Below are 14,587 nucleotides of genomic sequence, written 5' to 3'. Positions count from 1 at the left end.
GGGTGCTCAGGGGAGGCTTGACTAATAAGGTGACCGCTGAGCAGAGACCTGAAGACAGCGAGGGGACGAGTTGTGTGGCTAGTAGGAGAACAGTTCTAGAAAATTGAATTTGAACTTGCAGGGGAGGGAAGGAAGGAGGGAGGGGTTGAAGGGAGGAAAGAAGAACTCATGCGGGCCACTGGGCAAGGCGTGACACCCGGGCTCTTGCCCTGACCTTTCGTAACTGGCTGGGCAAACTCGGGCTTTCCTTCTCTTTGAACCTCAGTTTCTGCACTATAAACTGAAGAATTTAGATTAGAAATCATGAAAATCACATCAGTTTTAAGATTCTCTATCCTGAAAAGTCAGAGATTGCAACCTCTCAGACATTTCGTGTACGTGAGCCTGCGTGTGTTTCATTTCCCAAAGCAATTCCAGACACTTGTGTTCTTTCAAGAATGATCTCACCACACACACACACACACACACACACACACACACACACACACTGTTTGCTCACTATTTAGAAGAAATTTATCTGAAGTCTATGAGTCTAAAGACTGGTTGGTCTCACACTAAGGTGTATACCTCTTGTATAGATTTGTCATTACGTGCCCAAACCCAGGAATTGCTCAAGGATCATGCACCGCAATTTGACCTTAATAACATTCTGACGGGGTTAAAGTGAGCAGTTAGCTACAAGATATCAACACCTGTTACGTACATGACATTTTACCGAAAAATGAACCCCCGATTTGGCAATCCCCTAATTGGATGGTCTGAGCTGTATTAATGTCTGAGGCTCTCTGTAATGCAATGACAGCTATATACTATATGATACATACACACCAGGCAAGAGATACAAGAACGGAGGAGGGGGGGGGCCGCCTGAGTGGCTCAGTCGTTAAGCGTCTGCCTTTGGCTCAGGTCATGATCCCAGGGTCGTGGGATCAAGCCCCGCATCGGGCTCCCTGCTCAGCGGGAAGCCTGGTTCTCCCTCTCCCAGTCCCCCTGCCTGCGATCCTGCTTTCACTGTGTCTATCTCTGTCAAATAAATAAATAAAAATCTTAAAAAAAAAAAAAAAAAGAACAGAGAGAGGATAAGAGCAGATTAAATGGGCTCCGGGTTTCAAATGGTGCCTTGGTAATATGCTTCTCCAACTTTCATCAACATACTCACATGTGGAGCCAGGCTAGAGTCTGTGTTGGATCAGCATCAAAGGGCTCATCATCAAGATTTCAGGAATCAGAAAGGTCCATCTGCCCAAACATGTCTTCTTCACTGGACCATCATTTTGCCTTAAATGACATTATTAGAAGTTTATTCTTTGGGCTGTTATTATTTCTAGAAAATTCCTGTTACAATGCAATGATGTGCCTACAGGGAGATACCCATTCCACTTTGGTGGAACTGTCCCCAGTGTCACACATGGCTTAGGAAGAATGAGCAAGGTCAGGGGAGAGGCATGAGGAGGAAGGCTCAGACATGGTGCTGATACGGGCAGGGAGGGAAAAGATCATGAAGCAGTGCAAGACGGGGATCAAAGTAGAGTCAGTCCCATGTGGCGAGTTTCTATCTGTGCCAGGCTCCGCAGCCAGGATCTCTACCTCTCCCGTGTGGCAGACCGTGTTGATACCATTTCTGCAGAGGAGGACTCGGAGGCTTGCCTGGAATCTCACAGGTGGTTACAGAACTGGGGCGCTGTCTCAGGTTCAAGACTCCCCATGGCGCCAGAGGCACTGGACATCTCAACGAAAAGGAAATATCGATAGGGGAAAGGAGAGTGAAGGGGGGAATAGGAAAATGAAAAACTGCTAGGAAAATGACCAACCTGTCATCTGCCATGAATTAGCCCTGCTCCCAGCACGAAGCTGGGAGCAGGGTTTGATCCCCTTAGGTTAAAGATTTATTCTTTTATTCATTAGCCACTCCAGGGACAGCAGGCACCTGTGAGGCAGCTGTGCATTATGTCACACAGACTTGTCATGGCCCATTCTGGAACAGTGCTGTCAAGTCCTGTCCACCCCTAAAAGAGAGGCTGAATGCTGTTATGAAAGAAGACTGGGTTCAAAGATTAGCCTCATCACTTCTGGGCTGTGAAGGCTTGGACATGACACTTAACTTCTCAGAGCCTCAGTTTTCTCGTCTGTAAAATGGGAAGAATAGTGACCTGGGGGGGGGGGTTCTGAAGATGTGCTGACATACAACACACATATCAGTACATGTGATCCCATCCTTTTTCCCCTCAAAGGAGAACCAGTACACTAGGAAAAACTGAGCTCATTATAGCCAACCCACTTCCACTCCTCTTGCCCCATAAGCTGTACCTGATTCCACCCCCAGCTTCCAGGGGACAGATCTGTAGCGGGCCATCTCATTCCCCTGTCACTTCTCAGAGTAGCATGTGTTCATACAGTTCCCTGACCAGGCTCAGGGGAAGGGGAGCTCCTCCCCACCTGCAGCATATTTGTGCCACCCTCAGAGACAGCACCAGGATGCATCGGGGCACACGATAGGTTAAGGTCCTTTGTGAGGTTATACTACACTGAGGAACACGGGAGCGGGGGGAGGTTGAAGAGCCAAGAATCTAAGAGGACAAAACTTCCCTCATTGGTTAGAGCCCAGAAGTGAGATAGCTGACCTTGTACTAGGACACTTACAATCTGCCCACCAGAACAAGGTCATAATTTCTCATGCTCACGAGAAGTTCAAGGATCCTTGACTGGGGAAGGAAACAAGCTGTAAGATAGCTCTCTGCTCCCGGCCCTATGTCCCATCATCATCCCACTCCAATTGGGTCTGCTTATGACTGCCTAGTACATAGTAAGCACATAATCAAATTTGATTAATGAATTACAAATAAATTAAACATTGGGCGGATGGAGGGATGAATGGCTAGATGGATGGATCTTAATCTACATAGTTCTGGTCCTACCGACTTTGAAACAGAGATTTTTCTTTAATTGGGCCACATGCATCATGCAGCTAACAAAGATTTGCTATTTGCAGTGCTATGCCTTTGTTCACTGGTGTTTGGTACACCAGGGGGAGGACATATCCCAACATCCAAGCTAATTATTCTCGTACCCTAATATCCTCTGAGCCTCAGAGCTTGACTGGATAACACAGCCATGTCAAAAGAGAATATTCCAAAGAGAAATACGATACCACTAACCGTTACTACAGAACCCTTGAAAGAAGAAAGCATTCATTCTTGAACTTAGAGATGGATGCATGGGTGTCAGTTGCTTTATTGCTCTTTAAGTTGTCCCTATATGATTTATAGGTTCTTTTGTATCTGTATCTCCAAAACACATTAATAAAAAAAATAATAAATGAAAGAAAGGTAAGGAGAGGGTTAACAACTGGCTCGAGCCTCCGCAGAAAAGAATAAATCTTTAACCTAAGGCCTCATGCCTTCACTGTGGTGGGCAGCTCCCGTTGATGGCAGAAGCACAGTGTGGTGCCCAGACGAACAAGTAGACAATGAAAGAAAGAGATCCTGTGATCTTTACATCCTTGGATAGTCTTGAATTCCACACAGCTGTTTCTGGACAAAAGGACATTCTGGAACTGGAGTCTTCTCCCTCAGGATTGATCTTCGTGTCCTTTATTACCTAAGAGTGGCGGGTCTTTGGCACCAATGATGAAAGCCGATTCACAAGCCGCAGTGGACAGAAAGGCTTTTTGTGATTTCCAAGTGTGCAAGGAGGCAGGCAAGGGCAGGCGCCCCGGCACTCCTGAGACCCCACTCAGATCTCGAGGGCACTATGGAGTTCAGCTCCTCCCCGCTGACCTCAGAAGCCCTGACAAGCCACTTCAAGGAGATTACCTCGTTTCTATTTTGCAGCTTTTCTGGGTTTCCACGAGGTGGTTGTCTGGACATAACACATACTGGCAGTTCATCTTAATAGAAAGCAGGACGGAAACAACCCGACCAAATCCCCACCCGGAGGAATTCACGGTGGCTGCTTTCAGAGGGCCTGGGGCTCCCTTCAGCCAGACATCCCCAGGAGAGGACACGGGGGGGGGGGGGGCAGGGCCCCCTGAAGAAACATCTTTTCTTTTGGCATCTCTACCCATGCTTTTGTGGAACTGCAATATTCCAACCGGAAAAAAAAAATTTAAGGAATGAGAAGTGCTCATTTTAGAATTATTTTTAAATCTGATTTGATTGTTGTTATTTTTATATATTTGAAATAAACTGAATACTCGGGGCAGTGACTCACAGGGGACGTGTCCTCAATTACCTCTCCTCCCCTCCCAAGGTGAGCCACAGTCACACCCACACAAAGTGGGAGGAGACAATCCACTGTCCCAAACTAATCTCCTTCGCCCTTTTCCCCTCTTACTTGATTTCTGAATGGGTGCATTCATTTGTTAGAGCTACTATAACAAAGTATCAAAAGGGGGGCAGCTACAAAACAGAAATTCATTGTGTCACAGTTCTGGAGGCTGGAAGTCTGAAATCTAGGGGTCGGCAGGGCCGCCTCCCCACCCCCGGGCCGGGGGTGGGAGTGAAGCAAGGCTCTGCTCCATGCCCCTCTCCTTGGCGTGTAGAGGGTCATCTCCCAGGGCGTTTACAACCTCTTCCTGCTGTGTGAGTCTGTGTCCTATTTTCTTATAAGGACACCAGTCATATCGAATTAAGGCCCAACCTAATGACCTCATTTTCACTTCATCCCTTTAAAGAACCTATCTCCAAATAAGGTCACATTCTGAAATTCTGGGGGTTAGGACTTCAACATGTGAATTGAGGTGGACACACAATTTGACCGATAGCAGGGGGCTTTGTCAAAATCCCCTTCCCAAGGGACTGACAGACGCGTTTGGGACCAAAGGCACTCCTTCAAGGGGGGGTGTAGGTGTAGTAAATACAGAGAGGTGTGTACTCCAAGCAGTCACATGCTCAGGATGATGGGCCCTACAAAGCACCAAGGAAAGGTGTGGGTTTGGTTGAAACCCCAAGAGAAATGGGAAAGGCTTTTCCCAAAACAAAACAAGATATTATTTTATCGTGCCTATCAAGCCTCGGAGATTATTTGTTTGTGTGAAGGAGCAAGTCCATGTTTGTACTGCACGTCCCTGAGCATCCTATTTTTATTTTTTTCAACTGTCTTTGTGTTCTATATTTTCCATATCGATCCATAGTGAGTTGTACATTTAATCCACACCATGACTGTTTAGCAGTGTAAACAGCATAGTCTATATTCTTGAGCTATCCAGGGACTAACTGGTTATGATCTCTTATCACATCCTCACCAGGTGGCAAGGGAATAAGGTGTGAGGAATTCCATCACTTCCAGTCCTCCCTAAGCTCATCCTCTCTTCTTTAAGTGGAGTAATAAATGTCCAGCTAATAAAGAACCATAGAGAAGCAAGTGATAGCAAACTCTATGGCTTCAACTCTGTTGAGCATCCCAACCAGTGCTAGAGTTCAACAGCTCAAGGACACAGTGCAGGCCTGCCCCATGGGAGACTTCCATGCAGCATAATGGACAAGGGGCTGTCTACATTTCCAAGATAGCATCCAAACCAGAACGTCACTTGCCTTTATCTTGGTAGTACCAAGATAAAGCAAGGTGGGCTTGTCTCCATTTCTGAGGATTCTCCTCGTTTTTAGTTCCTTGCTCCCTAAGAAAAGCTAATTATTCAAAGTGAATGCCACGTCATCTGGAAAGGAGTTGAAGGAACTAGCCTGGAGAAGACTAAGGAGGAAATTCAAAGAACTGTCAGAGCTGAGAGATGGCTAATTAGTACTGGTGGAAGTTATAAAAGTCAATACAAGATCACGGTTACAAACATGAGCTATCTATACAATCTGCCCTACCAAGCAGTGAGTTTCCAGTCACTGAAGTGTGGAAAGAAACATCATTACACACAAGTACAGTGCCATTCCTAAGAGCACAGGCTATTTAAATTTGAATCCTGCTCACCTCTTTCTAACCATGAGACCTTAGATAAATTGCTTTACCTCTCTGACCCACAGTCTCTAGCCCATGGTAAATCCTCAAGTATGAAAATATACCCCATGCTGCCCCTTCCCTTAATCCTTTCCACAGAGTCACAAGTACTAGAAACTCTAATTTCTATTCCTCTCCTTGAACAAACTGAGAGAATCCAACATCTCACCATGAGTGTTTGGCTTTGCTCATTAGGACAGAATCCACCCTAAAATTCCTCTGGGTCACTGAGGCATAAACAGAGGGCACAGGCTTACTGCCTCTGTTCTCTCCTTCCTACCTGAAGGGAACCAAGACTTGAGCACCAGTTATCACATAAAACATTCAACTCCATCTTGCCGGTAGTTTTAACCACGTTTAAATATTTCATAGAGAACATTTTTCTTTGAAACACTCTCTTGTCTCGTTTTTTACCGGTGAGTGACCTGAATTAATGTGGAGAGGCCAAAATAAAGAGCAGAAGAAATTAATACGAGGCAAGCTCTAGTACTAGAGCAGTTGAACACTATTCCAGATTCTGTTTGTTTGCTTGTCCATATATATTAAATGTCCAAGCATTAAAGCCTTTCAGCACTTCAGAGCTATCACTGACTGCATCAGTGTTTATGTGTTTAAGGAAGCAGGATATATATACACACATTATTCAGTGTACCTCCTGGGGTAGATCAGATGGCTGTTCAAAGATATTTACTCCCTGCCTTCCTCCTCCAAGATAGGAGGATACTTCCCCACTCCTCTTGTCTGGGATTCAGTCATGTGACTTGCTTTATCCAATGAAATGTGGGCAGATACAGCAGCGTGCCATAGGACAGCGTATTCTCTCTTGTCCTTCTGCCACTCCCCTGAGAAGAGCATCCCATCAGACCTCTGTGGCCCCTCTGCCTGGGCCCAGAATGAATCCTCAGGAAGCAAATCTGAGCCCAAATGGCAGCCAAGAGCCAAACCCAGCTGGGCCATAACCAGAAGTGGAGCCACCCAATGCAGCACAGCCCTGCTCGACAGACAGGCAGACACCTGAGCAAAAAAAATATGCTTCCTCCCTCCTTGACAAATATCACATTCTTCTCATTAGTACTTTTACCATATGAGGGAGATTTAACTACATAATCAAGAGTCCCTAGCTGTCATTACTCCTGATAAGTATAATCTGTATACATATGCAGAGTGTGTGTGTGTGTGTATAATAGGATCTGTTTCTACCAATGTAGATCGGTGTACTTCTGACACCAAATGTGTGAGTTTTCCATACCAAGGAATTCTCTAATTCTCTGTAGACACCAACTGGGTGTCTTACGATGTAGTTTAATTTCATGTGCTTGACGATGAGGGCAGCCATGGGGCAGGGAAGTGGCCGTGGGGCAGGGATAGTGGCCATGGGGCAGGGATGGCACACCAGAGCCAAGAGCTCTGTGCTGATAGCCCGCAGGAAAATGGGCACCTCGCTTCCTGCAGCCACAGGACCTGAATTCTGCCAACACCAAGCATGAGCTTGAAGGTGGATTCTTCCCTAGAGCCTTCAGATGAGCACTCCACCTGGCAAACACCTTGACTGCAGCCTTGGGAGACCCTGAGCCGTGCACTCGGCCACATCCCGCTGCACTTCTGACCTACAGAACTGTGAGTCCATAAACGGGTGTTGTTTTAAGCTACCAAGTTTGCAGTAATTTGTTAAGCAGCAATAGAAAATGACTCTATGTTGCTGTTGTCACAACTTTTCTGCATATTCACACTGCTATTTTATTATTTTCTGCCTTTTCAGACCGGTCAGTCAGTGAGTAACATTCAGATAAGGTTCTTGTATTCTGTGGCTGGGGAAACAGAGTCGTGGGGTGTTCTTTTTTTCCTGTCCCTTTCCTTCACAACAGCTATACACAGGATATGATATCATAAAATATGAGGCAGGCTTTTTTTGTCCCATTTTGTTTTTCCAGCACACCTCCTTATTACAACAAAAGTGAAATACCATCACGAAATAGCACATTTTGAAGTCCCTGACTGCCATTTTCTCAAAGTATTGCTCTGTTTCCAAACATCACATGGCTCCTCATTCCACCTCTCTTGCTCTGGATTTAAAGTCAAGCATTTTCACCCTGAGAAAGCACCGCCCCTCCTCCCCCCACCATAAGGACACATCTCCACAGTGTGGGTGCAAGGTCCCTGCTCTGCACAGCTGTGTGGTCTGCTTTCCATCCCCTTTATGGCCCTTGAGACACCACTCTGTCCCCTGGGGGCCTCTCACCAGCCTCTTGAACCCTCATGTTCTCTAGCAGCAACAACAGAGAGGCAGTGGTTCACTTTTCTTCTTAGTGGGAGAGATCCATAGGCCTGGTGGCATAAGGGTCATCACATCAAAGCATTTGCTTAGGTCGGGGACCCGAAGTCCTGAGACCCAGGGATTAAGCAACTGCTCAAGATCATCCCAGGGACTCAACCCCTGAGTCCTATAGTGAGCTCTGCCTGGACATTCAGTTCCTGTTAATGATGATGACAGATCTGATATTTAACTCCCCCAAACTGTGGATCCCAGTGTGAAGGAACTGCAAAATCCATGTATTGAGGTTGACACACAAGTTATCCATCAATAGGGCCATTAAGGTCACTGAAAAAAAAAATGGAATTTTAGAAATTAGTTGATTCAACAGCTCCTTTGGATCATGGCTCAGTCTTGGGCTCTCACACACATACACATTACTTTTTTATTTTTATTTTTTAAAGATTTTATTTATCCATTTGAGAGAGAGAATGAGCAGGGGGAGAGGCAGAGGGAGAGGGAGAAGCAGGCTCCCCACTAAGCCAGGTGCCCGATGTGGGGCTGGATCCCAGGATCCTGGGATCATGACCTGAGCCGAAGGCAGATGTTTAACCATCTGAGCCACCCAGGTGCCCCACATACACATCACTCTTTTAGGAAATGTAAGAATGGGCCAGATTAAATCTTTCACTGTAATCACCATTATCCTTAACCCGTGAAGGTGGCTGTTTTCTTTCTGTGGCTCTTCTTCCAGGCTACTCTCCTTCACCTGATGGTTTCTTCATCCTATTGTTAAAAAGATTTATATCTATATCTAACTAATATTGTAATACAATAATAAATGTATATTTGGTCTTCACCCTGGTTCCTGGCACAAAACTTCTAAAACTCATAATTTCATGAGTGGCAGGGATTCTAGGAGCATCTTTTGTTATGCATAAGCCCCATTTAGCCATGCCTGGGTTAATGCTAATGAGGTTGACTCTTGGTGGTCCCCTAGATAGCTTCAGAATGGGGGCTGGTGACCAGACACCAAACATGTGATTAGAGGGTTGGAACATTCAGCCCCACCCCTTGACCTCTAAGGAGAAGAGGGGGGGCTGGAGATTGAGTTAATTGCCAATAACCCATGATTTAGTCAACCATGCTTATGTAACGGATCCTCTCTGGAAACCCTAAATGATGGGGTTCAGAGTTTCTGGGTTGGTGAATGCATCCATGTGCTGGGAGGATGGTGTACCCCAAACTCCAAGGGACAGAAGTTTCTGCTCTTGGGACCCTTCTGGACCTTGCCCCGTGTACCTCTTCCTCCTGGCTGTTCATTTGTATTTATAATGTCCTTTTATAATAAACCAGTAACAAGTAAAGTGTTTCTCTGAGTTCTGTGAGCAGTTATAGCAAACTATTGAACCTGAGGAGTGGGTTGTGGAAACCTTGATCTGTAGCCAAGTTGGACAGAAGTGGGGTTACCTGGGGAGCCACTACTTTAGATTGGTGTCTGAAACGGGAAGCCGTCTTGAGGGACTGGGCCCTTAACCTGTGGGGTCTGTGCTAGCTCTGGGTACTTAGTGTCAGAATTAAACTACATCGTAAGACACCCAGTTGGTGTCTGCAGAGAATTAGAGAATTCCTTGGTATGGAAAACTCACACATTTGGTGTCAGAAGTATCGGATAATCTCCTTCTCAAGGTCAACTGATTTGGAACCTTAATTACATCTGCAAAATCCATTTTATCATATAATGTAACATCATCATGGGAGTGATAGCTCATCTTATTCACAGATTTCACACCCACTCAAGGAGATGAGATGATACAGGGTGAGGGTCACTGGAGTTCATCTTAGAATTCTGCTCCTCAGGGCACCTGGGTGGCTCAGTCATTAAGCATCTGACTCTTAGTTTCAGCTCAGGTCATGATCTCAAGGTGGTGGGACCGAGCCCCACATCAGACTCCTCGCTCAGCATAGAGTCTGCTTGAGATTCTCTCCCTCTGCCCCTCCCCTTGTTCGTGCCATCTCTCTCTCTCAAATAAATAAATAAAATCTTTTTTAAAAAATGAATTCTGCTTCTCAAACAGATGCTTCTTCTTTCCCCAAAGTTCCAGAGCCCTCCATCTGCCCTTAGCTTCCTAGAGCCCTGGAGACTCTGATTCCATTTGGGTCCCTTCAAACTTAGCAACCTGTCCAATTCCAGTAGGTCTTTCCGAGGTCAGCTACCTGGTAAACCAACAACACCAACATGTTACAGCGTTCAGGTATCCTCTCCCTTCGACCATCACCTCTGACTTCTAATAAAAACTAACATACAGGGGAGCTGAAAGACAGACTGGACCCCAGACTGGCTCTATGACACCTATTTTGGCAAACCGACACCCCTCCATTGTGGGTGGGCCTACCCCGCCTCTATCAGACCACCGTCAGGAAATTAAGTCTACGAGGACTCAAGTTTCATTCATGTCATCTACCATCTACCCAGCCTGGGCAACCCAAGGAGCAAAGGCTTTCTGTACAATATTGTCCTCCTCTGCTTCATTCACATTCACACAGAGCAGAGAATGTTCTGGCCACTCCTCAGGCTTTTGGTTTGACTGCTCAAAAACTAGGATAGGTGTTGTACTAGCAGATGGTTTAATCTGCAAGTCAGCCTAAGGAACTTGTTTTGGGGGATAGAAGTTTCAGGCAGCATTCCACAAACGGTCGTTGAGCACCTGCTTCTTGCTAAAATCTGTGCAGCAGGCTTGAAAGGGCAGCACTTGGCATTCGTGATCCACCCACAGGCCAGCTACGTCCCCAAATAAGCCAACTCCCTAAATAAGGTGACCTCCCAGTTTCTCACAAAAAGATCTAAAAGAGAAGGCTTGGGCAAACTTAAATGTATAGATTTTCAGGGTGGTAGTTGACATAGAAAATGTGTATTCCTAATGTATCATTTATAAATTTACGTTCCCACACAGCTTCAAGATCACACTATATGAAATATTTTATTTTGGGAAGCTGACTTGTTTCCATTCCCACATACTATCTTGGGCAGCTTGGGCAGCTGTTAACAAAGTACTATTGACTGGGTGGCTTAAACAGAAGCATATATTTCTCACTGTTCTAGAGGTTGGGAAGTCCAAGATCAAGGCGCCAGCAGAATAGATGTCTGGAAAGAGCCCAATTCCTGGTTTGCAGATGCCCACCTTCTTGCTGTGTCCTCACATGACAGAGAGCAGAGAGAGGGGCAAGCTCTCATCTCTCTCTTTGCAGGGCACTCACTAATCCCCTCCTAAGGCTCCATCACCATGACCTGATCACCTCCCAAAGGCCCCACCTCCTAATTCCAGCACATTGGGGGTTAGGACTTCAACATATGAATTTGGGAAGAACACAGGCATTTATTCTAGAACACATACCATGAAATAATTTTATCAGGCTCTTCACATGCTTCTACATCAATGTAATCTCTACCCTAACGCTCTTTGTGTCGTCTAACCTGGCTGAGTACCTCTGATTTCATGTTTCATGCTGACTCAGGACATTTTAAGTCACAAGGACCCTTTAGTATAAAAATAAGCATTGCATTTGGTGGAACTTCTCGTTTATATTGTTGGTATACATTGGTGATCTCCATGACATAACCATTGACTGCACGGCTTTTTAAGTGGTCTTCTTTTATTTCTATTTATTTATTGGGGGGAGAGGGGCAGAGGGAGCGGGGAGAGAGAGAATCTCAAGCAGACTCTCTGCTGACCATAAAGCCCGACATGGGGCTTAATCCCACAACCTGATCATGACCTGAGCCAAAATTGAGAGTCGGACGCTTAACCGACTGAGCCACCCAGGTGGCCCTTAAGTGGTTTTATAAAGGCTTTTTATAATATCATCCAAAACTTGCAATTGTGAAGTCACTTCATTCAGGTCTCTGTTCAAAGATCTCTTCTCAGAGGGAACTTCCTTGACCACCCTTTCTAAACAACACCCTCTGCCATCAGCTACCCACTTCACCTGCGGTATTTTTCTCCATAGAACTCATCTTCTGTGACCTTGTGTTGCCCCCAGGGCAGAAATCTTGTCTCTTTTGTTACCACCTACCCCCACTTTCTTACAACAGTGTCTGGTCCATAGAGGGGCCAATACTTCCTGGTAGTTCCAGGAATGATCACTCAATTATGCTAAATTACATTAAATTATTTGATATATATTCAATTTTGTTATTTATATGAAAAACTTCATATAGCTATGTAAAACTATCATTGATTAAGGTCATTTTTAGGCTAATGTGTGTTCTCTAAATAATATTTATATTTTCATGGAAAAAATTACATTTGAAGCAGTCACTGAGAGAGCACCCTGTACTATAAGAGAAGAGTAAGGGGTCACCTTTTGGAAGGGGCATCTCTTCTTGTATGAGGCCCATAGGCAGGTCCAGAGCAGTCATTTCCAACCCTGGAAAATCCCTTCCCCCGCCCATCCTCTGTTTCATCCAAGTTCTGCTCCCTCAGCTTTCGGGACAACAGCTCTGTAAACAAGCTTTTCGTGATTGTTTTATACATCTGTTCCCTAAACACAAATGCTCTCTGCTGGCCTTTGTCCAGTCCGTCTTGTGCTGTTTTTTTATTTATTTTGTGTACAGATCCACCTTCGTAACCTCCTCACAGACTTCCATCCTCCTCAAGTCAGGTTCCTGGTTTCCATGCTGCTCCCAGGCATTGTCCCTACCCCCTGCCCACCTGGGAACATGTTCCTTGACTTGTTTTCAGCATTCCCATCATTGACCCCATCCTTCCCCCACGTCTGGGTGACATTATTATTTTGGCGCGTTGCCGGATTCTACCAGCCGGCATGAATTCAGATGCCTTGATAAAGTATGCACAGCAGTCCACAGACATGAAAAGATGATGTCTCTCATCCACACTGAGTGACAAATGCTGTCACATGACGCCGGGATCACATCTCAAGAACCAGTAAGAAGGGACTGTCGCCATCAATACAGACATTTGGAAGAAGAAGAAGAAAAAAAACAAAAGCCCAGACTTTGGAAAGAGTCTGTGGAACGTGCAAAGTTACTCTACGGACTCCTGTGAAGAAAGTGTGAGCACAGTGACAGCCAAGGTAATCCATTGTGTGTTGTATATTCTCTTAAGTGGTAGGGAGGTGGGAAGAAGCAGCCCTCGGAGGTCCCCACAAGGCAGCATGGCGTCCCGAACCCTATGGAAGTTGAGAGTAGGGGGCAAAGGGAGGATTAAGCAACACATAGCCTCAAAAAGCCATAGCCCTAATTATCCACTTCCCACAGTTCTGTGGTTTCTCACAGACACTCCATAAAGTTAATCCAACGGACTCTTGCATATAGAATACAAATTCCTCCCTGGACCCTCAAAAACAATCGCTGAGAGGGTTAGGAGGAGTAGATGTCCCTCTCTCCTGCACTTTGGAGGGGGGTACATATCCCTGCCTATGGAGAAGAATCCAGCGGTGCCAAGAAAGAGCAGGGCATCAAAACACACAGCCCTGCTTCCCCTGAGAAGCTTTTGTTTCCCGATTTGCAAATGCATGAAAAACATCCTGAAGCACCCTTTGTGCGGTTTCCCCTCTGCTCCCTTTCTGTTCTGTAATACAAGAAGACAGCTGTGGTTATAGGGCGTGAAAATAGTCTTGGTCAGTTTTTTCTCCATCTCAAGTTTTTGTGTGATGAATTGCCTGAGCGATTTGTGTGCACGACTTTTTTCTTGAAAAACTTGAGAAAAATCCCCATTTGCACACTTCTACCACACCCAAAAGAGCATCTGTGTGTATTCAGCAACCACAGCTATTTTAATAAAGATATTGCCATTTTTAGGCATTTTTACCATTACATACAGATATTAATCTCTTCATCTTCACATCTCTTTTTTTCTTTTTGTAAGATTTTTAAGGAAGAAATCTGTTCAGAGATCGTTTCCCTGATTCAGGCACACGAGTGACTTGGTGATGAAGCCAGTGCCACAGTTTATATGTGGAGTTAGAAATATGTTACAGGCGATGATTTACAGTCTCATGACAACATAATTTATACAAGGAGAGATGCTAATTTCCACGCATCCTGATTTATTTCATTAATAATTCTTACAGGCAGGATATTCTGTTATTACTGAACTTATTTTAGATCAGTAAGTTTTCAAATTGGCTTATGACCAATTCATAAAAATACTGGAAGTAATCAGATATGTAATAAATTGTTCCACAGAGCCAGATATAACTACTATGTAACAGTATATTGAGATGATATTGGTTTTAATCAGCTACCCAAAAAAGGGAAAATTTATACCATTCTCTGTTTCATTTAGATTATAAAAATCACTAGGGAAATCAAGGAATCCGATAGCTGATAGGAGTTCTTAATAGCAATTGCAGTAAAACACATTTCACTGC

At 45.0% G+C, this 14,587-nt stretch overlaps 1 long non-coding RNA gene across 2 annotated transcripts in view; it reads right to left on the bottom strand.

Annotated features, from left to right (window-relative positions):
• The window catches only part of LOC113912273, a 134,228-nt gene that overhangs the window by 60,472 nt on the left and 59,169 nt on the right, over positions 1-14,587 (bottom strand). Inside the window, exons 1-2 of one of the 2 annotated variants that reach the window (XR_003516777.1) lie at positions 2,308-2,438; positions 1,160-1,278 (exon numbers count right to left, since the gene is read on the bottom strand). This is a non-coding gene — a long non-coding RNA (uncharacterized LOC113912273). Of the gene's footprint in view, positions 1-1,159; positions 1,279-2,307; positions 2,439-14,587 lie in introns of those variants that run through there. The other variant, XR_003516776.1, reaches the window with a different exon arrangement.

The sequence above is a fragment of the Zalophus californianus genome, chromosome 14 (assembly GCF_009762305.2).
Source record: "Zalophus californianus isolate mZalCal1 chromosome 14, mZalCal1.pri.v2, whole genome shotgun sequence".
Classification (NCBI taxonomy): domain Eukaryota; kingdom Metazoa; phylum Chordata; class Mammalia; order Carnivora; family Otariidae; genus Zalophus; species Zalophus californianus.
This window is presented reverse-complemented; position numbering and strand designations above follow the sequence as displayed.